At 38.6% G+C, this 24,559-nt stretch overlaps 1 long non-coding RNA gene across 5 annotated transcripts in view; it reads left to right on the forward strand.

Annotated features, from left to right (window-relative positions):
• The window catches only part of LOC123386161, a 1,074,166-nt gene that overhangs the window by 601,742 nt on the left and 447,865 nt on the right, over positions 1-24,559 (forward strand). Inside the window, exon 3 of one of the 5 annotated variants that reach the window (XR_006599870.1) lies at positions 19,764-19,916. The exons of the other annotated variants lie outside the window; for them this stretch is intronic. This is a non-coding gene — a long non-coding RNA (uncharacterized LOC123386161). The remainder of the gene's footprint in view (positions 1-19,763; positions 19,917-24,559) is intronic. 5 annotated transcript variants of the gene reach the window in all.

Here is a 24,559-nt window from a genome sequence, read left to right on the forward strand (position 1 = left end):
CCCCTAGCCATCTTCTGACCATAAAGGTTGATCCCTACAATACAGTGAGGATGGAGAGCAGAGAGATAGGAAAAGCCAGAGCACCCAGTGATGAAGATAAATGTGAGCACTGAATCAACTCTGAGGCTCCTTCCCTTTAGTTTCTTGTTAAGTAAAAACAAACAAACAAAACACACACACTCTTGCTTGAGCCTCTTTTAGTTGGTTAGCATTTGGTCACCAGCAGCAGAAAACATCCTGACTGACATGATATGGAAAAAAAGGAAGCCTCAATTAATTTTAGTGGCTTAATCATTTTTTTACTGCTAAATCTGACATGTAACATTGTATAAATTTAAGGTGTATAATGTGTTACTTGCACACATTTTTGTATTATAATATATAAAATATGTATGTGATATATAATATGCATGTAATATATAAAATGTATGTGATATTTATCACATTACATACTTAGAGTACAGCACTATTGTCTATGTTCCATAGCCTGTACGTTAAATCTCTACGGCTATTTTGGTACTTGTTACAAGTTTGTACTCTTAAACACCATCAATCTTATACTCCCACCTCCGTCCTCTGGTGACCACTGTTACCAAGAGTGTTTGGTACCAACCCAAAAAACCTCAGTGTTTTGTTTGTTTGTTTGTTTGTTTGTTTCGTTTTGTTACATGCTTGATTTTTCTAGATTCCACATATAAGTGATATAATACAGTATTTGTCTTTCTCTGTCTGGCTTATCTTGCTTAGCATAATGTGTTCATGGTCCATTCATGTTGTCAATTTTTTATAGGTAATAAGTGGCAGTGTTAAACATTCAGACTTGGATCATCTGACACTTATATGTAGAACATTTCTCCTTCTGTAGCATTCAATGTTTGTAAAGGCTTCCCCTTTTTATATGGTTTTCATTAGGATTCTTTCAAATGCTACATTGACCAAATGGTTCAGGACATCTGGATTTCCCAGGGAAATAATGTGCATAAGGAAGGATTTTCACTGAAGTATTGAGGATGAGCACCCAGCTTATTTTTGTTCTCTTTAGAATAAAGCTTTTAATATAAAGCTTTGCTATCTCAAGTAGCTGGACCTTCAAAATAATGTACTTTTTAAATCTTCTGTTCATATTTCTTCCATAAAATAAAAGAATATTATTCCATTTGAGTGATGAGCACGATAATTTGATTGGGATATTGATTCTCAATTTTTCAGTACCTAGGCATTTTTTTTTCCATACTCAGGAAGTTTCTTTTAAAGGCACACTTAAGCAATCTGGAAAGTTTAGTCCTCTACCTAAGCATAAGCAGTGTAAAGAAAAAATAAAAACAGGAACATTTTTTGGGGAAATAAATTCTCAAAATTGTTTGTAGGAGATAAATATGTATGGATTCAAACAGAGATTTGCGTAAAATCACCATAAATGGCATTTGTATCAAAGAATATTTTTCATAATTCAGGTGTCTCTTATTTAAAAGTTTTAAGTTTGAAAGAGTAAGTGATTTTTACAATCAACTGTGTAGTTCACAGGACTTTCATCTGTATCTTGCAAAATGCTTACTAGTTCTTTTTTGAGAGACACTGCAGAATGAGCCTCGATAATCATGACCTTATTACTCCAGTAAAATTTCCTTCTAATATATCACATATAATCACTGCTTTGGCAGAAGAGCCAGAAAAGCATAAATACACAAGGGGAAAGAAGTTAGAAGGGAGATATTTGTTAACAGGATGAAATTGAATAAGGACAAATGAAGTATAAACAGTTGATTATTAGAAAGAACTTCAATAGTTTCCCAATCAAGAGATAGGAACTATTTCCTTTGGGGATAAATCAGATTGATTTATTAAATTTGAAATATTCCAAGCTAGTTTGAGAAAACAGGTAATACTGTTTTTTTTTCCTAGTTCTTTACAATTTAAAATGGATTACCGTATGCATTTGATCATTTGATCATTACAATTTTCCTGAAAGGTAGATAAGCTAAGGATTATTACTTTATTATTTTATAGATTTTGAAACTGAGACACAAAAAGAATACTTGTCTAGGGCTTTAGGCAGTAATTGGCATATTTTGTTCTAAACTCTAGAATTCTATTCTACTATTTTTACAAATGCCACTGTTAGAAATTCTGAATAACTGAGCCTGAATAGAACATAGAGTTTTCTGCAGTTTCCTATTTTAGGTTGTTAAGCAAAAGAGCTTTTCTTTGAATATTTCAGGACTTTTTCATTTTTATTATTATGGAAGAATAAAGAAGGTTAAGAATCAAGTTGCCCCCCCCACCAAATTGAAAAATAATAAAGACAACTAATAAGAGATACAACTGTTATGAACTGGAGATATTTTATATTTTATATATTTTATATCTTGATCTGAGTGATGATTATGCAGGGTATGCAAATATAAAAAATTATTATCAAGCTGTAACTTTAATATTAGTACACTTTACTGTGTAAGATTTAGCTTGACAAAGGTAAAAATAAGTGTGTGTGTGTGTGTGTGTGTGTGTGAGTAATCACATCTATAATCTCATTCATACATATAGAACTCTTCTAGATATAAAATTAATGTTGCAATGGCAACTTTGTCCAATGCTTACTTTGTTACACAGGCATATTAAACTTGTTGTTTTAAGTTTCTGTATTTATTTTGAGAGAGAGGGGCAGAGAGAGAAAGAGAGAGAGAGAGGGAGAGAAAGAATCCCAAGCAGGCTCTGTGCTGTCAGTGCAGAGCCTGACATAGGACTCAAACTCATGAACTGTGAGATCATGACCTGAGCCAAAACCATGAGCCAGACACTTAACAGACTGAGCCACCCAGATGCCCCTAGAAAAACTTACCTTTTTAGTGTACACATGATAAACTGTTAAAGAATAATATAAAACCCATTGTCAGTCATGAATGAAATGGTCTATTTACATAACTAAAACTTTTTTGGGAATTGTTCTGCATTCTCCACTTCTAAGGCCCAGACCAATGGGCACAGAAAAGATAATAAATATACACTCATTGATCAAGTGAAATAAACTTCAAAAACACAGGGTGTGCCTTTGACAAATCTTGCAAGCTCCATTTCTTTCTCTCCCCATATCTGGACTACATCTTAACTTGGTATGATTCTTGGCTGTCCAGAGTCACCAGACCTTCCTTGGCCAATCATCCTTCATGGTCCAAAGTTTCCCGTGAATCTGTCTCAGTTCATTTCAACAAAGCATATGTGCATATGATCACCATCTTGGCTCCTATCTGTGAAGTAACCTCTCTTAGCTCTAAAGAGGAGATGGGTAAGGCGTCTGTGTGCAGGTGTGTGGGGGAGGGTGAGAAGCAGTAAGCTGGTAACAAATGATAGTATAGGTACTATACTAGATACTGGATACTTCATATATCTTAAAAATTCTCACAATATTGTAAGCTAAGAATTGGTCTCAAGGTATATACGATGCCAAAATATTTCCATTTGAAATAAAGTTGAGAAGAAAAATCAGCTTTGTCTCACTCTGAAGGGCAATCTATTGTTATTTTGTTATTTTTCTTATTCATATTCGACTTAAATTACAGAACATGAGAGCAACTTTAGGGATTTCTAGATAGATAGACAGATAGATGTTATATATTCATATATATGGATTCCGCAGAACATATATATTCTTTATATACACTGAAAGGCATTCAGTGTTCCACAGTTAGTTAAAAACATAATTAAGACTAAAATGTAGATCTTTCAATTCTGTTGGAATGTGACTTCTTTTACATGAAGCTCTAAGGTGCTGAATGTCCATCTAATAATGCATCACCTCTCCTAAAAGCTAGTAACAAGTTTTAAAAAAAATTTCTTGGAAAGAAAAACAATTTCAATTTCAAGTAAAAAGTTCTTAATTAGGTTGTAATCCCACCCCTCTCTTACATGCATGATAGACCTTTTCTCATTATATTTTAATTATGTGTATTTTCTCATTTCTCATACTAGACATGAAGCTTTGAAATTGAAAGCTCTATTATTTGTCTCTGTTTTTTGTTTGTTTTATTTTGTTTTCTCTGGGTTTTTTGTTTGTTTGTTTGCTTGCTTGCTTGCTTGTTTCACCCTAGTAGGGATTGGCATATAATTAGTCACTTAGTTTGATGCATGAATGAAGATTGAATGGTCTCCTGGATGGATAGTGGCATTTTGGTCAACTTGATTGTCGGTAAGGAATCTATTATTATTATTTTTAATCTAGGGAAGCCTTTGGTCCATCTTGAAAATATCACCTATTGACAGCCTACTTAAACTACAGGTAAGTATGGCAGCCAGAGTAGAAATAAGTCTGTCATTCCTACAGTGGCTCTCAGTCATTGTAAGAGGTAGTCAGGATTTACTCCCAAGGAGAGAGATACAGTACTTTATTTTACTGAATTTCATTCCAAGAAAATAATGCTGTTGAAACAACTCAGAATGTTGGCTAAAACAGACATGTTAGTTTTAATCAAACTTTGTGATCAATCACTTGGGAAAGATCATTAGGTTCTGCTATAATTCATTGTATATGCTAATATATCATATAGTTTTTTTTTTTTTATCTCAAATGGAGGAGGGGATGTTGTCTATTCCTTCCACTTTGCTTATAAATGGCCAAATCTACCCTTCTCTTCAATGATCAGTGCTAAGTGTTTCCTCCACAGATGCCTGGCCAACTGAGATTAGATGCACAACTAAAGTGAATTTCTCCCCAATAGTAAGTGTGTTTGCTGTGTTAAGGACACTGTCTGGGCTTAAGGATATGGATGCAGATGTAGGAAATTGTCAAAGGGAAAAGACTGATTTCATTAGCTGGAAGTGGCTGAAACTTTTCCCATTACAATAATAGTAAGGTCAGAAGTCTGATTAAGAATTCATATTGCATATTGGTTAGATTTCATTATAAAAGGCAATTTGTCAAATTACTGGAAAATTTTATCAAATGCCATCATCATCTGAAATGACACTGGCGAACTATGCACCCCTGAAAGTAGATGCCTGGCATTTGTGGTCACCAAGAGAAGTACTAAGACACAGCTCCATGGGAGAACAAGAAAAATGGATTATTTGGTATAGGAAATGAAATGATTAGAAAGATTAACCATTTTGCTTTTTGTGGTTAAGGAGGGCCCTCACAAACAAAACAAAACAAGCAAACAAAAACTCTGTGTATCACTGAACTTCACATTGGTAAGAGGGGAAACCAATGAAAGCCCACACCCATGACTACAATAGCAAAAACAGGAAGATTGTCATTGAATTCTGTTTTCTAGAAGAAGATGAACAGCAGCTACCTTTACGATTCCTGTATACCCTTCTGATGGTCAGAGTCTCCTCCTGATTGCCTCCTTGTGGCCCTGATGTTGACTGGATGTTAGCACTCAGAAAAGTTTGGCAGCTTAAGAATGTGCTCTCTTTCTTCTCAGCTATAAACTGCTCCCAAGGTGACTCTAAATCCACAGCTGTAGGCTGTGTTACAGTGAAGGGAAAAAGTGACACTACCCTAGTAGGAATAAAAAGGGAGCTTCTTTCACTGCCCCTTGTTATAAGAACAATCTAGGCCTGGATAAAGTAAGTTTTCTCTTTGGTCTGCCCACTGAGAGTGTCAACATCTTCACTACAATTGTCATGCATGGTTAACTTGGGCCCCTGCAAATATACTAATGACAATAGCTGGAAGGGTCTTTTGTTTTGTTTGTTTGTTTTATCTGTAACTTCACAAGAAAATATTTTTCCAGAATAACCTAAATAGTATTCTGAGATGTGGATTATATAATGGTTACTCTATAGCTGCCTTTATGCTTATGATGTAATAATATTCTGATTTTCATTTCCCATGCTGTTTTAGTAGTATTTCCAAGTCTTCATGAGTAATTAATAAAAATCCTTGTCTGTTAGAGCTATCTTTTTTTTCCTGACATAAATACTTTCCTACTCTCCCTCCTCCACCTTCTGCTACCCTCCTCTTTTCTTTCCCCTTCCTCTTCTATCCTCCTCCTCCCCCTCTTTCTCTACCTCCTTCTACTCTCTTTCTCTTTCTTCTTCATTTTCTTATTCCCCTTCTCTTCCTCCTTCTCCTTCTCCTCCTCATTGTTATTTTTCTCCTCCTCCTCCTCCTCCTCCTCCTCCTCCTCCTCCTCCTCCTCTTCCTTCTCCTTCTCCTCCTCCTTCTCCTCCTCCTTCTTCCTCTTCCTCATCTTCATCTTCTCCTCCTCCTCCTCTTTCTCCTCTTTCTCCTTCTTCTACTTCTTCTTCTCCTTCTCCTCTTCCTCCTCCCCCTCCTTCTCCTTTTCTTCTTCTTCATCTTCTTTCCAATTTAACTGTGTGTTCTTTTATATAGAAGTATGTGTATATGTGCCATATATAATGGTTTCTTACAGTGGTTGCCTTTACTACTATTGCAGATTGTCTCTTTGTATTCCTGTTTAAAGTTGATGGCCCTTTTTCTCCAAAATTTTAAAATTAAGTTGAAAAGAAAAACAATGAAGATGGTGTATCTGTTGTGATATCAAAAATATCAACACTGTAGGGGACAATTGAGTCAAGGAGTGAAGATTAGAAAGCAGATGTTATTAGGTTGTAAAGTGTGTGGTTGTAGGATATAAATATACTGGCCATATGGAAAGGCAGCCCTGAAGAAAAATGCGGTAAACTCTGCATGTCTGGTTAAGTGAATCCAAATATCTCTATAGGCCATACAGCACTTTTGTAAATCTTTGAAAAATAGAGTGCCTTACTCACACATTTGTTTGAAAAAAGAATTGAAATCTGATGGCAGTCAGATTCTACAAGTTTGTCTCCATATCTTTAAGTTGAAGTGTCTAGGAGACTAAGGGACAATAAGAAGAAGAGATACAGATTAGAGCAGATTCTGGTTACAGATTGGAAGCAGAGAGTTTGGAGGACGCCCAATTAAAAGCCAATGACAAAAATTTATGCAAATACTGTGAAAGTCTTAACCAGCAAAAATAATATTTGACAACTGACAGTGAAACATTGAGAGAGGATACTTAGTCTGCCTGGACGTCCATAACAAAACACCACAAACTAGGAGGATTAAACAGCAGACATTTATTGTCTCACAGTTCTGGAGCTTGGGGAGTCAAAGATCAGGGTGCAGGCCAATACAGTTTCTGCTGAGGGCTCTTTCTCTGGCTTGCAGATGGTCGCCTTCTGGCCATGTCTTCACGTGGCAGAGACAGGGAACATGCTGTCTGGTATCTCTTTGTACAAGGACACTGGTCCTAGTGTATCAGGGATCCATCTCTATGATCTAAGTAACCTCAAGTATCTCCTAACAGGCCTCCTCCTACAATATGATCACATTGAGTGTTAGGGCTTCAACATAAATCTTGGGCGGATGCGATTCAGTTCATAGCAAAAGGAAAGAAACCTAATCCAGGTGCTGTCTCTCTTCAGGCCTCTTCTACATCACAAAGTCTAAAATGTTAGGCCACAAGCCATGTTTAGCACTTTGTTCTAATCTTATAGGCTCTGGAAAGAACTCTAATATTTCAAAAGCTGTGTTTCACATTGGAAATAATCTTGGATAGTACTAAAATATGTGCTACCAAGTACAGGAAAAAATTAGGGAGAAACTTCAGGAAATTAGGAGTCAAAGGATTTTGCTTGTTAATGCAAAGTTTCACCATCATAACCTGAGAGTTGCTGCTCACTTGACAGCTCAACCAGCCTCATCCAAAATCTCCTCATGGTCACAGATTTCAGGTGAAAAGAACAAGTGGCCCTCTAGCTCAGTCATGCAGGGAAGTCATATGGTACTTCTTATTCCCATAATACACTAACTCTATATAGGGGAAGCCTGGAAATCAGTACAGAGATTTGATGGTTTTAAAACCCCAATTAGGGAAGCCTTGTTAATCATGTGGGAAAGTTCAAAGAAAAGATTTGAATCCTTTGGCTTCTGCCTCCAAGACCAAAATGAACTGGCAAGAAATTGTGTCTGGTCTCAGAACCCATACTTTGCCCTGAGCCTTATGCTTGATGGTGTCTTCCCCCTGTACCTTATTAGGACAGGATGGTGGGCATGCTCAGTGCAGAGACATGTAAGCTGCTGGTGGTATGGTTTTGAAGCATGTTCTCAAAGCTAAGTGCTGGGCTCCACCTTGAATATCTCTGGCTGAGAGTAAATGGCACTTGGACGATTTCATTCTAGGCTTCATGCAATGTTTGTGGGTCCAAGCTCTTTGAAATGCAAACAGAATCCTACATCCTTTCAAATACAGGACACACAATTATATATCTGATCTTACGTATAAACAGCAAATAATGTGACAGTTTTTCAACTACTCTATTTTCATTCCGCATGACCTGCATTTTTAAAACCTACTAACACTTTCATTATCCCTAGAACTTTCATAATTTAAAGGTGTGATATTATGCAATAGGCAGAACTGTTTATCTGGTGGTTCCTACCTGCCCCCTTCTTTTATTTCTAGGGAACTAAACTGGTTTGAACTGCTAATAGGCAATGGCATTAGAATCAATTGTGGGGAAATGAGAAACTTTTGGATTAAGTTTGATCTTGGACACACAGGTAAAATCTCTACCAAGTGAGCATTTAGCTCCTGTACATTGATTCCCCCTAGGATAAAATGCAGGTTGCTAGAACAGCTAATATATATTAATTTCATCAAATCGATCAATTATTATTTGATACAGAATTCATAGTACAGTGAATATAAGCATGTCTGAATTGTCATTTTTCCTCCTGTTGTTTATTGGGCTAGGACTACATGATTGGGAGGAGGGAAATCATTGGGAGAACATCCATTGATTTGGGGATCATTAGCTTGAACCATGCTACATAAGACATACGTCAGTTCTGAGTACATCACATGTGTATTTTAAAACAATTTTTCTTTCAAATATTAAGTAGGATATCTTATATTTAGAAATCTTATGCCAGAGAGTATTTAAAGTAAGTTTAAGGTCAGTGTTTCAGGCTATTTGTCCACTTTTCCAAATAGCAAACAAATTGTTTAGTTGGAACATAGCCATTTCACTGGTATGTCTTGTTTCAATATTAAAGTCTGAAGATTTTTATTCTAATCCCAGTAATGCCCTCCCCATCTTGATGGACTCTGCCTTGTTTTTTTTTTTTTTTAATTGTTTGGGATAAAATATTAATTGAAGGTGAAAGATGAGGAAGTGAAGTAGTGAGTATTTATAATTCTGTTGGGGGATTTTGTTGTAAAGAGGAAATGAGAAAGTAGGTAGTAGCTTGAGGGGATGCAGGATCAAGTGAGGTTGTGCTTTACTTTGAATGCTTGTTTTGCTCTGCTTTTTAATTTTTAATTTGCTTTTTATTCTTGAAGATGGGCTATTCTATAGCAAGTTGGTGTGATGCAAACTCCAGAGTAAATGAGAGAGGAATCCAGACTGCCACCAGAGGAGAGTAGTTACAATTGTTCCGTTATCTATCTATTCTAGTCCATTTTTTTGGTTAGCTCTTTCCTACGTACTAATGTGTGGATCCAGTTCCAGGTCCCATTATCGAAATTTGCCGTTTCATTCCAATGACTGCATTTCTGCCCCAATTTTATATGTAAGATTAAGTTACAAAATCAGTGAACTCAAAGATCTCTCAGTCTGTTTATGACCACCATTGCTCATGTGACCTTGCTTGTGACTGAGCTTGCTGATGGAGGACAGAGGAGAAAGGGCTTGGGCAGGACCTCAGACATGGCCTTGCTTCCTGCGCATGTTTCTTTTTTTTTTTTTTTTTTTTCCAACGTTTATTTATTTTTGGGACAGAGAGAGACAGAGCATGAACCGGGGAGGGGCAGAGAGAGAGGGAGACACAGAATCGGAAACAGGCTCCAGGCTCTGAGCCATCAGCCCAGAGCCCGACGCCGGGCTCGAACTCACGGATCGCGAGATCGTGACCTGGCTGAAGTCGGGCGCTTACCGACTGCGCCACCCAGGCGCCCCAACCTGCGCATGTTTCTAACACTGTTATAGATGTTCCACACGCATTGCTTCATTTCATCCTTACAGGGAACCCATGTTAAGATTGTCAGTATACACATTTGGCTAATCAGGAAACCTGAGTACTACTTGCAAGTACTTGTTTTGCAATTAGAAATCAGATCTCCTTATTTCTTCTAAGGGCTGGCCTCAGCCCTGTTTATCTCACTAATACATACAATTTTGCAGGGCAAGGGGAGGGGACATAATAGGGATTAGTCACAGAAAGGAGTATGACATCTGGCTGAATGACAGCAGATAAAGGACTGTTAACTGCTGGCATTTAACTTTCCCCCTCCACTAACCATTAACTTCTTAATAAAATTATAGATTCTACCAGTTATTAGTATTTTCCAGTATGCTAAATCTTAACCAGCTACCATAAAATAATTACCAGCATTATAGAGTTGGGTGCCATTTATGTCCTCAAGGCCCTCAGTATCTGCAAAGTGTTAGTAGCATCACTCTCTCAGATATGGTCGGTTCGTTTGTAATAGTCAGTTCTCTAAAGTTCATCACTGAGAGACTGAAGAAGAATGAGCTAAAAATATGTGGCAACATACACATTGCAAGCCATCTGCCAATGCAGACTCTTCGAAATATAACAACCTCATTCCTGGTGTCCTCCTTTTTAGAACAGTAATCATCTTGGAGTCCTTTTTCCCTTAAAGTCTTAGGGGTAGAACAAAAATTTCCTGGTAAAATACCTCAGTTCAGTACAGTAAAATCAGTAGAGTTCAGACTATGTATGAATGAGGGAGTGGAATTTATTGATTAATGGAAACATCGTTGCTTTCCATATTGTTCCCCTTGGCCATAATGCCAGCAACCTTTTAATTTTTATGATATTTGTAAGAAGTATTTACAAAACCTTCCTTAACATTTTACTTATGACAGATGTGATGTGATCATATGCAGTCGGGTCCAAATTGTTTCTATTATGGAAGAAATCTGTGGGTTTCAGAAAGACCTTTTTTCTTTAGGATAAACCATGGAAATCTTTCAAGGATGCTGGATTTTTTCTTGTAAACAATTCCAGCTTTCATTTATCTGACTGCCAACAACCCAGGCTATTTCATTGAATTGAATGGAAGTTTACTCTTCAAAATTAACTCTTTGGGGCTATGGCTTATTAACTTACTGCCAGGATAGAATCAATATTCAACTAATGTAAATTTGTTGTCTAGCTTTACATCATGTATTGCTTGGAACCAAGATTTTCAGAGTGCAATGCATTTAAAGAATTCTCATGTCCAATCATTTCAACCTATGAATGGGGGAGCCAAACCCTAGGGGGAAAAGCTGCAATACGTTTTGTTCTAAATCACAAAGCAGGGAAATGGCAGAGCTCATACTGGAGCCACTTGCCACCCTTTAGTACTGAATTCATTTCTCTATAGCACTCCTTAACAGCCATGACTGGCGTATAGATGAAAAGCAGACAGTGTCATTGAAAATCCAAACAGATAAAATGTTTAGAAAGAAATAATACTATCAAGTGGGGCTTTTGTTTTGTTTTCTACTCTTCCTTAGAGAAAAAGCCCAAACTCCATTGCTTTGTATTCAATCCACTTAATAACTTTGTTTATTATGAGAATGGAAGCCTTAGTCTATGAATTCTTTTCACCAAAGGCCCCTTATGTAGGATGGCATTTAAATGGCTTATTTGTAGGTTACTTGTGATTATGTCCCCAGAGCAAGCTAAATATGTATGTTATTGTAATTGCATTTGACAATGGGATGCCAGGAAGAGAAAATTGTATGTAGTACATTCTGCCCTTACTTCTTATACCTGAATTTGTCTCATTTTGATTTCTTGGGAGTCAGATAAAACATAGGGAGCCAGAGTTCCTACACCATGACCTGATAGATGAGAGTCACATTTCACAGTGAGAAATAAGGGTGTGAGGAGGGAAGAAAGGCTGTCTCTCTGCTTCACTCTTCTTGAGTGTCCATGGTCGGGTTGCTTCCTAATCTGATGTGTTTTCCTTCAGCTTTGTGGGAACCTTCCTGATGTTTCTAGTTCATCAAATAGACTTCTCCGTTGAATTCCTGCATCCCTTCAGGGGCCTTAAAATTTAATTTAACCAAGTTTTATATTGATGCTAAGGAAATGTTCTTGGGTATTAGGCAAATATTTATGTATAAAGAATGATAAATTTAAGAAAATCTTAAAAGGACAAAAATAATACTAAGTGCCCCATCTCCAGGGAATATTCATGTACAGTCTTGTATGTCATTCAATGGACTTTGTATGACTACTTAAAAAATTTGTGAAGACTGCAATAATGGAAAAATGTATGTTATAAAAAGTGAAAACAGGGCATATAATTTTATATCGGTATGATAATTATGGAATGAAAAATCTTTACATAAAAATGCTAGGAGGATTTATAAAAATACATTACAGTATTTTTACATGGGCAGTAATATTTTGGATGATTTAAAAAGTATCTCCTACTTTTGTACATTTCTCAAATTCTATTTAATTTATTCATTCAACAAATATTTAGAGAGCACAAAATATGTGACAGGTTCCCTGCTAAGTGTTGAGACAGGCTAAGGAAGTTAGCTAACCGTGTGCAAAGGCTAGTGAAAAACAAACAATTCAGAAGAAACAAGAACAGGATGAATGAAGTTCAAGGACAGGGTAAGCCAAATTTTCCAATAGGAAAGGGTGCCTGAAATTTGGAAGGCAAGGTAAGGAGAAGAGTATTGATTAGGATACCTTCAGCTGCAAGTAATAGAAACCATGATGGAAAATATTTTTAAAAATAAGAAATATATTGGTTCATGTGGTTTGCATTGTGTCCCTGAAAAATGTGTGTTGAAGTCCTAAGTCCTATATCTATGAACCTTATTTGGAAATAGGATTTTTGCAGATACAATCAAGTTAAACACATTAAAATGAGATCATGCCAGATTAGGGTGGACCTTAAATCCAATAATTGGTGTCCTTATAAGGAGGAGAGATTTGGAGACAGAGACCCCAAGGAGGCACACATGGAGTGAAGAAGGCCACATGAAAATTGTGGCAGACACTGAAGCTACAAGCGAATGAACACCAAGAATGCAGGGGGCCACCAAAAGCAAGAGAGGCAGGGAAAAGATTCTCTCTCAGAGTCCTCAGAAGGAATCAACCTGACTGACACCTTGATTTTGGATTTCTGGCCTCTTGAACCAGGAAATTTATTCTTTTTATTGTGTGAAGCCACACAGTTTGTGTTCATTTGTCACAGCAGCCCATGACATTGGAAGTCCAAAGTATAGGTAGAGTTCGGGGTTAGTTTGACTCGATGGATGCTTTTCCATTTCTTCCTTCCACACTCAGTTGTTCATGCCCCTTCTTGGTGACAATATTATCTTCACACAGGGGTAAATGACTGTGGCAGTTCATAGCTTTACTCTTACACAGAACATGGAGAGGAAGAAAGAGGTGTCTATTTCAATTCCTATTTCTTTAGAAGGAAGAAAAAAAATTCCCAGACACCCTTCACAAACTTCACATTATTTTCATTAACCCCAATTAAGTAACATGTCTGTCTTCAAATCAATATCCTTGGGTAAGAGAATGCTGTGAATAAACCACTTAAGCCTGGATTCCCACAACATTCACTGGAAAGACAGATAGCATGACTGTTTTATGATCAGGCCACATGGGGAGCTTAGATGGAGTCCTCTAATGTGGCTCATGGGCTCTATGGGAGCAAGGTGGACACTTGAACCAAAGCAATGCTTCATTGGGTATGAATCTTGGGTAAAGGGTAGGAGGGATGGATGTTGGGGAGGCAATAAAATATTCTATTTTTCATCTGAGGTCAATTCCTACCTGAGATGGGAAAATGATTAGGATTAAAATGACAAAAAATGAAAAAGCAAGTGAGGGACTTATGGAGGCCTAGAGACACCTAGAAGGAACAATAGGGTGCTATGTGAAAGGACTGGAATGCAGCAGGGTGGGGATGGTGGGTGATGAGCATGGCCTTAAAGACCCCTGAAGACATTTAGACTCATCGTAAGAGCTTTGAGGAGGTTTTCAAAAAGAATTATGTAGGCAGATAACATTTTCAGATTTGTGTTTTCAATAGAGCATTCTGCTTTAAATATGATGAGAGTATTTTAGAATTCAAATCTAGAAATAATCATATTGAGGGAGGGAGGTTGTTGCATTAACTTAAGTAAGAGAGAATCACGGTCTAGTTTAGGGTGTTAGCATTCAAGATGGAAATAACAGGATAAATTTGGATCCATATAGCATGAGCTATGTACTATTAAATATTTAAAATTATGTGAGTGTCTCAGTTGGTTAAGGGTCTGACTCTTGGTTTTGGCTCAGGTCATGATCTCAAGGTTTGTGAGTTTGAGCCCTGCATCAAGCTCTGTGCTGACATTGCAAAGCCTGCTTGGGATTCTCTCTCTCCCTCTCTCTTTGTCCCTCCCCTGCTCTCTCTCTCTCTCTCTCTCTCTCTCTCTCTCTCTCTCTCTCTCTCAAAATAAATAAACTTTAAAATGTAAACAAAATTAAAATAAATTTGTGGGTGTAGACAAACACACACGCACAGACACACAGACACACGTAAAAATCAGTTGCCTCATATGATTGAACATTTAATTTTGTATGGAAGTTGAAAAATCAACAGGGGCTGGGCCATTCATTCTTTTTTAATCTCCTCATTGTTACCACCCTCCCCTATTCACTTAAGCCTATGATAGGGATGGGCACATTTTCACTTACTGAAATGCTGACTAATTAGAAGAACACATCCTACTTATCCTAATTCCTTAAATCAGGCATTTATCCTATTCTTCATACTCTCTATGGCCCCACCAATAGCCCTGAATGCTGCATGATAGACAACCTTGGGTACAAAAAACATTCAGGGTACCCAGGGATCAGCTTAATTAGAATTTGTTTGGACCAGCTTAGAAATGCCAAGATACTCGGCACCATTAGGAAGTGTAACCCACCTGCCCTGCCACCCACGATATCTCCATATATTAAATAACAGTCCTTTTGTTTTCATTGTTTTAATTCCTCTCCATATTTTCCTGTTCTTCTGTCCTCCATTCAGGCAGTGTGCTCAATCCATGTGTCATCACCTTAGGGGAAGGATGAGGCAAGAATGGAAACCAGAAGAGCACAAAACACTTGGGCTTTGTTTCTAAAGCCTAATTGGTTGGGCTCGCATTCCTGTGAATGAGGTACAGGAAGAAAGAATGGGATTCCTAGACATAGAGAGAGTCCAATGATGGTACAGGAAAGGTGAAGGATTTCTACCAACTGGAAACATCTTCCCTGGGGCAATGAGGGAGAAGGAAGGAAAGAAGTAAAGAGGGAGAGCAGGAGGCTAGAAGAGATCTCTGAGTTTCACATGGAAAATGAGAACTAGCATCAAACATTTTGCTTCTTAGAAGTACTACCAGGGATGTGTCAAGACTCTAAAAAGGAACAACTGTGGTATAAATTTGGGAAAATAAAATCATAGGCAATCTCACAAAAATCTGTGGACCTTTAATGAGTAAGGAAGCAACAGAACTCTCCTGGACTTGAGGCCATGTCGATGGGCACAGTGACATTTCCCTTCATCCTGTGTGAATGAGGACTGAGGGAGCTCCCCGTACTCCTTGAACCCATACTATGGCACAGCACAGGACTCTGAAACTGTGTAATAAACTTGATTAGGAGCAAAATTGGGACTGAGTTAATTTTTTAGGCTGCTGGTGGAATTAAAAAAAAATCGTGTTATTTGCACACCTGAACTTGTGGGCTGAAATTCATACCCACATGCCATTTAAAAAAAAAAACTATAATTATCAACTAGTTGAAATCCAGTGCCATTATCAGGAACTGAATCTTATTTTTCACCTAGTTTGTATTATCCTACAGGTAACAGAAAAATTATGGATTAGGTAAACAATTTTTCTGTTTGTTTAGTTTATTTATTTTTCCCAATGTAATAAGAGGTAGACATTTTCAGGTGTTGATTTCAGATATATGGTGATGTCATTTGGAGCACAAGCATGTTACTTCTGCCTTGCTCACCATGTGGATGTCACTTTCATGCCATGTCATTATCACAACCTCAGACATCATGTTCATGTTCAAAGTAAGTTTAAGAGTGAAGATCGGAGCCAGCTGTATCTGAACCTTTTTATTAGAAAAGAGAAAGATTTCCCAAGAAGCTCTAATTTATTTCATTGAATATCTAATGGTATGCCTAGCTATGAGAGATGTTGGGGCTGAGTAGATTGCTATAGTGAACACAATCAGGGTTACATTAGTAAGGAATCTGAGGGAATGTTTATGGGTTATGCCCCTGACAGTGTTTGCAACTCACTAATGGAGAAATAAGAAAGGGATAAAAAGCCTTTCCTAATTGTTTCCTATTACTGTCAACAATCACTGTTACTCACAAGCCCAGGGTTTACTTTGGACAATAAAGTGAATAATTTCATATGGTTGTGTGTTAATGGTGGATTTTACATTCATTATTTGATTATTTTTCCACTGCCCCATTTATCAAACACTGATTAGTATCAGAGCTGTAAGCCTCTAATAAAAAAGAAAAAAAGAAAGAAAATCTTGGCTCTTTTCCTGTTTATTTCCTATTTATATTCTCAGAATTAAAATAAACTTCAGCCATAAGAATAAGCCATATTCTGTCAGGGTTGATGAGTTTTGATAATACTGGACAAATCCTATGTTGTGAATGCACACTTGAGTGCTGATTGGGAAGCCCAAAGGCATCTCCACATAAATCCCTCTGTAGTCATTCCCATATGTGAAAGGTGGAAGGAAGGATGGCAGGGCTTCGGGACAGTCCTTTAGATGACTTATCTAGCACCTTTTCATTGATGATGGTATGATAGCCAAACTAGAATCTATCACACTTTGATAAAAATGACTTACAAAAGTGCAAATTACAGGCAGGTGGAAGGAGAAAGAAAAGAGCTGATGTGCCTTTGCAGAGTTCTTCTCCCTAAAGTTAAAACTGAGAAAACATAAGTCCGTATATTTTACTCCTCTGGGAGAAGGACAGAGGAGGCCAGTAAAATCTATGGCATAGTCTGGCTTACTTTGGCATTTACTTTTAAGCCTGAGGTCACATGTCTCTGATGAAATGTTCCAGGCCCTTCCTTGGAAATGTAGACTATCTCATCGTGGCCTAAATATGGTATCTCACTTTTCATTTATTTTGCATTAGTCATCTCTATTGACATTCAAGCCATAATGAAGAGATATCCTCACTCCAAGTTGTATGTGTGGGTAGAGGGGTGTGCATGTGTTGTTTGTCCTAGAAGACTTCCAGTTGCATTCCTGCACTCACTAATTCTTTTTATCAATCACCAAATATCTATTTGATATCCACTGACATGCTTAGTGCTTCAGAGAGTGTGGATAACAAGACAAAGGAGGGTTCCTGAACTTCTGAACCCATACAGCTCTTTGTGTAACACAGCCTAGCATGGTGAAGAATTTAGGACACCACATCTCCTCCACACACATGGATTTAGTCCTGCACAAGACTTAGTTTTTCTCCTCCAGTCTCTCTCCTGCACTTGTAATCATGCATGCAAAAGACGTATCTTCATCTGCTTCAGAACAAGCAAAGAAAGAAAAGAGGGTGGGTTAACAGCCTTTGTAAATATCACTTGATTTTAAGCTCTTCGGGAAATGCTGGCATAAGCCCTCAACTTTGTGTAGCCCTAGAATCCTCCAAGTGACTTCTGCTTCAAAAATGTGTATCTTGGAAAGTAAACTCATTCTGTAGCGATTTGGTATTTGTTACATCTTTCCATATCTACTTCCACCACTTTTTAAAATTCATTTATTTAACAAATATTTATATGTTTACTACGGAACATGGAACAGAAGAAATGCTTTGCCCTACAGGCTATTTTGCAGTTTTCAACTACAATTAGTAGAGTAATCTTGAAGATAGGACTTTCATTAGAACGACAGGGGTGGAAGAGAGATCGCAAGGGTTTCAAAGGCAAATAAAGGAGGAGTGAAGAATGGAACCATTAGGTAGACCCCAACGGTTTAGCCAACGACGAGACTTCAGCCTTCTAATGAGTACTGGGCTACATACATGTCATCACTTTTCTTCAGCTGACCTGCTCTTGGTCCTGAAGGTAATTTCCCCCTAGCTCTATGCCTCACTTCTTCCCTGACCCCTGCCTTGAGTGATCAGGATACTCTAGCCTAAGATCTGCCATCTCCTAAACTAAAAGAAAGAAAAATAAGCTCCTTTACCTCAAGTTTCTCTATTTTTATTTCATCCTGACTTAAAATCCCATGATTCTGTGCAAGGAAAATGGGAATCTGACCACCTGCTTCTACTTCATCGCAATTTACTCATTGTCAACCCTCTGCCTTCAATGATATTTAATTGTCAACATGAAGAATGTATTCAAGAAGGCAGGCTTCCCAGAGGAGCTTTTGCCAACCTGCTTCAGATCTCTTGAGTCACTTGGTCCTATCTTAAAGTATTCTAAGTTTCAGTTAAATGTGTTTAAAATATTTAGACAAGAGAACAAACGGAGCAGTTTAAAGCATGTTTACAACATAGTGTCATTCTCTTACTTGGAAAAGGAAAGACATTTCAATATTGTCTTAAATAATGAGTTCATGTTAATCCAGGAATAACAGTGGTTAAACATTTGCTTTTCTATAGCTGAAATGGCCTCAGGAGATTATCTAATTTAACGGGCACCTTTAGGTGATAATGTAATTCTCACATTTTACAGAAATGCCTCAGTGGAGGCAGTAAAGGTTAAATGTTTTCCTGAAGGCCACAGCAGGGGTTTCTAGCAATTGAGGGTTCGGGGACCCTTTTTCCTTTTTTTCCTAGTCATCATTCTAACTTTCTTCTGGAAAAAACTTGTACTATGACCTCAGACTGACTTATTTCTTACACCTCTTATGAGCTACATAGCTTTCCACAAGCCACTTAATGTGTTGGCATAAATGTCCTTGTTTTGTAAAATGCAGAAAACAGCTATTTTAAAGAGATGCTACAAGGAGACTGCATATGTAGACCCCTTTTGAAAAAGATGCCCCCCAAATGATTGTCATTTTCACATCATTTAATACACAGTATTTACTGAATACTTAGACTATGAAACAGTACCAGACACTGGGGAAATATGGATAAAAGATGCGGCCATGTGTAAGAATAACTCAGTCATGGAAGGGGAAAAAGCAATCTATAATTACAATGCAATACAAGGTGAAATTTCCTTAAGAGATGTCCTGAATCTACCTGAGAGGAATCAACCCAGTCTGTCTCAGCTTCTATTTCAATAGCTGCAGTGAGATCTAGACATGGGAGCAGGACCCTTTTAAGAATTTTATGAGATTCCACGTGCAGTAATGGAGTGAGTTGCTTCACCTTTGGGTTCATAAAGGTCAACCACTTTTCAGGGGTTCCCACTTTGTCCCAGACAGAGAAGTCTCGGGTGGATGAATGGCCCCTGCTTGTTCTAGTTGAGCAACGCGGCTGGTTAATGACTTGTGGCAAATCGATATTTACACCCTCGAATTTTACCAAGGTCGCCAAAACCAGGGCTCTTATTTGAGTCAGTCTTGCTAAGAAGACTGCTTTGCCTCTGGGTAATGTATTTCCATAATCTTCTGACCTCAATCTCACTGGATATTCAGAGAGACTCAGGCAAAACCCCACAATTCCTCCAAGTGCGTGTTTACTCTCTAGTGCTATGTCCCTCTGCCCGAGTGACTGGCACCCCTGAACTGTCCTTTTTTTTATCACCTGCAGGTTGCACTGGCATTTCTGCTTCGGACCATCAAACTTTAAAACATCACAAGGACCCCGAGCCAACCCAGGAAAAGTGTGCCCTTTCTGGTCCAGCACCTGTCTGTTTGCTCAGCTCCATAAACTGCTGACTTATAAGAGCTACTCACACAGCGTGTGAGTAATCCAATTATTGAAGCTTAGCTGGGAGGGCTTATCCCAAACAAAGCCATGTCCATTGGCATTCAAAAGAAAGGGGGCAGGCAAGAAGAGAAGGCGAGTCAAAAAACTTCGGAGCTACCAGGCAGCAGTGTAGAGTGAGTGATTAAATTCTTTTTGTCTTTTCAATCAGAGCTTTCACATAAAGAGTAAAGAGCATCTCTACTTGCTGCAAATCTGGCTGTCTTGACAGACGGATTTAATTCGGCCTCGCTTTCTGCCTGATGTGGAGTGACGTGCAATACAGGCTGGTCTGGCGTATCAGATGGATGAAATTGCATGTGGGGCTTTTCAGCTCCCACCTCCTCCCTCTTGTCTGATCTTAGGCAAGAATGGAGGTGCAAGGTACTGCATCTGGGTCCTAGGAATGAAGATGGCACTTTCTCTCCAGAGGCAACTTGGCAAAGCACAGAGTAGAATTCAACTGACAGGTGACATTAGTGCTCAGCTTGGCTCTGCAGTTCAGAGAAGTGATAAAGAGCACAGGTTCTGAACTGGATTCGGCCACAGCCCCACGAGGCAGCCTTAAGAAAATATACCTGCTAGCCTTAGTTTCCTCATCCCTAAAATGGGGCAAATATTAGTTCATACCTCACAGGACCATAGTGAGACTAATTCCTACCATGTTCTGGGCAAATTGTCTGATGCAGACAGTGTTAACACTTCATTAGTGTTAGCAATCAGTGAAGTATGTTATGATGTAATAATAATAATATCAATAGTGTGCACCATTTCATGGTTCTTAGATCAAAACAATCTAGGCATTTCAGTGATACTATCCTACAGATTAGGTTGGCCTGATGAAAACTATAGCTTTGACCTGTAGAAAGCCATCAGATTGTGATGCTTTATTTAACATGAGCAAGATTAGCATTTTGCAGCAGATTCTGTGGGGCCTTTAACTATTAGCCTAGGAAGAATCAGAGATCTCTAGAAAACGGGCACATTAGCAGCTACTGTGATAGCTCAGCTAGCAATGTGGGTGGAGACCTGGTTGACTGTAGGAACAAATGATTGCTCACCGTTGGGCTCCCCAGGAGAAAGGAGAGGAAGGGGAGAAGCTAACTTCCTGGTTATCTCCTGACTGTTCATCCACAGTGCTCTGTAAATGTCACAACACACACCTGTAGGGAAGGGTTGATACCGTAGCAAAGGAGAGTATTATAAAGTCTAGATCAACGTGAAACTATAGCCATTGTGTTCTTTTAAATCCAAAGGGAAAAAACAACTTTGAGAAAAATACATTTTTCTGCCTCCTCATGTTTCTGCTTTCTTTAACTGGTGTAATAAAAGATTTATGAATTGAGCAAACTAAATAGAAAACAATAGACATAACACATGAATCTGTGTGAGAATTGTATGACAATATCTGTATGTAATATGCATGCTTTACTGGGTGTGTGTGCCTTACATGTATGCAATTCAGATGTCTCCACCTCCTCTGGCCTTCTGGGGTCATTGTTTCCTGTAATATCTATCTGCATTCTGTTCACTCTGGACATTCAGAAGCCTGCTCACGTGGGCTTGCATGTTGCAGCAAGTGGCCCTATGACTTTCTGCCCTTAATTGTTGGGAAGCTTCCAGTGGCTTCTGCCTTCCTTTCTCCCTACACCATGATATGCCCCGATTCGAGAGACCCCCCGAAAACAAACCACCAGAGTCCAGAGCCAAAGCCAAGCGGCAAGGGTTGTTTATTGCAGGTTTGAACCCGGTCCTCCGCGCACTCGTCCCCGGTGACGCAAGAGGCCCCGAGCAAGGATCTTACAGCTTCTTTTATAGACAGGCACAAACAAGTTAGGGATTTTTTTGAGGTTACAGAGTTGTTATAGGCTGACATTTAAATTTGAACTCAGCAGAACTTGATTGGTTCCCGCCTTTATTTCAAACCATTCAGCAGAACTTGATTGGTTCCCGCCTTTATTTCAAACCATTCAGCAGAACTTGATTGGTTCCCGCCTTTATGTCAGACTACAACCGGGCGCGCCCTGGCTGGTTTCCGGAACGGCGGGGGAAGGGAAAGATCTTTTCTTTGCAGTTGTGAGTACACCTGGTAATTTTTCTCTTAGCCTCTCAACCACTGCTTTCCCCACTTGCCGCCTCTGTTCCCTGCTTTTGCACAACACACATCAGCGTACGGTTCATTAATGAAAAAGACATTTACTGAGACTTGTAAACAGTCCAAACAAGGTAACAGTCTCAAAAATCACCGTCCTAAAATACCTCAATTTTTTCTAATATGACAAACGTGTACCATCTTTTCCTCTAACCTTCTACTTGCCGATAAGTTACTGGAAATTCTCTCCAATTATCTAATTGGATCTTTCTTTCCTCTTCTTCTCGTACTGCCTTCCTCCATTACCATCACTGTGTTCACTTCATTTCTAAGAAAGAATTAAATCCGGGGCACCTGTATGGTTCAGTTGGTTAAGCATCCCACTCTTGATTTCGGCTCAGGTCATGATCTTATGGTACCTGGTTCGAGCCTCGCATCAGGCTCTGTGCTGACAGCATGGAACATGCTTGGGATTCCATCTCCCTCTCTCTTTGCCCCACCCCTGCTCTCTCTTTCTCTCTCTCTCTCTCTCTCTCTCTCTCTCTCTCTCAAAAATAAACATTAAAAAAAAAATAAATAATTAAAATCCTTGTTACTTTATTATTAAGTGTATTTTAGCTTACTTCTGTCATGGTCCAGAACTGCATGTGGGTATTTTAAGACTCACTAAAGTACTAGGCAAACAATGAGCTCATCTATCCTGGGTTTCAAACAGTCCCCTCTTTTTCTTTCTTTCTTTCTTCTTTCTTTCTTTCTTTCTTTCTTTCTTTCTTTCTTTCTTTCTCTCTCTCTCTCTCTCTCTCTCTTTCTTTCTTTCTTTCTTTCTTTCTTTTCATTCTTTTTTTTTTTTTAAGTCATGCTGTGGTTCTCATTTCTAAGAAAGCATCCTTCCCATCCAAGCAAATCCCTGAGACAATGTGTGGATGTGGAAAGATCTCTTTCACTTACAAGAATGCAATATAAGTGTCTATGACAATGGCAACCCCTAACACCTGTGGAGAGCTTTCCGCCTGCCAGGCACTGAGCCAAATGCTTTATTTGCCTCAATTAGCAAATCTTTGCAAAAAGCTTTGGGGGGAAATGCGATTGCATTTCCCATCTTACATTTGAGGAAATGGAGACTTGGAGAAGGAAAATAATTAACTAAAGGTGATGGTGATTAAGCTGGGGACAAGCCCAGTGGGTTTGACTTGGGAGCTCTCATTCCTGTCGCTGCACTGCTCCCTGTGTGTTACACCAGGGGAGAATGAGTGGGCAATTCATAGCAATCCCTGGCCATTCACGATGGACTCAGCCTTGCCTGCATCCTAAATATTTGCTCTTTGTTTTCTGACTTTGGTACAGTAGGGTGTAAGGTGCAAAGAGGACTAGAGTCATAGGTTCAATAGATACACAACATTAGGAAATTCTGTTAATATATCTGGAGCTCATTATTTTTCATCTCAACATTGGGGGAACAATAACTTCCCAATACTCTCCAATGTCATGAAGCACAAAAGTTGAGTTTGAAAAAAAATATGCAAAATTTCCTCAAAGTTGAAAAACTCTACAGAAATGTTTTCCACAGGCTCATTATATTATTACTATTATTATTTTATATAGTTGCTTATATCCATGTGTGACTGCAAATGACTAGCCTGATCATTTCCCTGTCTCTCCAAGGCTGGTATATTTTTTTTTTTCAACATTTATTTATTTTTGGGACAGAGAGAGACAGAGCGTGAACAGGGGAGGGGCAGAGGGAGAGGGAGACACAGAATCGGAAACAGGCTCCAGGCTCCGAGCCATCAGCCCAGAGCCCGACGCGGGGCTCGAACTCACGGACCGCGAGATCGTGACCTGGCTGAAGTCGGACGCTTAACCGACTGCGCCACCCAGGCACCCCAAGGCGGGTATATTTTTTTAATTGCCATTCATTTTATATCAAATTTAGCAGAATATAAAAGATTTTCAGACTAACTTATGAAAAGAAAGTTACTTAGGCATGGTTTCCTTAGATTTAATATCATTTTAAATTGCATCAAACACTCAGTAAGGGGCACCATTTATATTGGTCCCCGTGGAAAGACTGAGAAGGGACTGGTTGGTACCAGAGAAGTGCCTGGCTCGCTATTACTCATATTTTTGGTAACTAGCCCACAGAAACTTCAAGTGTGCAATCAGGCTTTGGGCTGATCTGCAGCTAGCACCTACATGCTAGAGTCTTGGATTCTCCCTGCATACTTTACTTTCATGGATGAATTTCTAAGCAGATTCATTATCAAACATCTGCCAGGGTCACTTTGAGTATGATGTGGGTATTAGTGCTAAGTTAGCATCAAAAAATCAAAGACAGATGCCCCTTTTTTATTTTAAAGGAAAATGGATTTTTTATTTCCTTTAAAAAAACTAAGATCATAGGACTTGATTTTATTTCTTTTTAACCCATCAATTTATCCCTCTGCTTAGGAAGCAGAGAATAAACCCCAGAATTCAAGCCCAATAAAAGCCATTTCAAGAGTATGTCTATCAAATACACTATCCTGTGTCTCTAAGGGCCATATGTACT

Source organism: Felis catus, chromosome B3 (assembly GCF_018350175.1).
Source record: "Felis catus isolate Fca126 chromosome B3, F.catus_Fca126_mat1.0, whole genome shotgun sequence".
NCBI lineage: Eukaryota > Metazoa > Chordata > Mammalia > Carnivora > Felidae > Felis > Felis catus.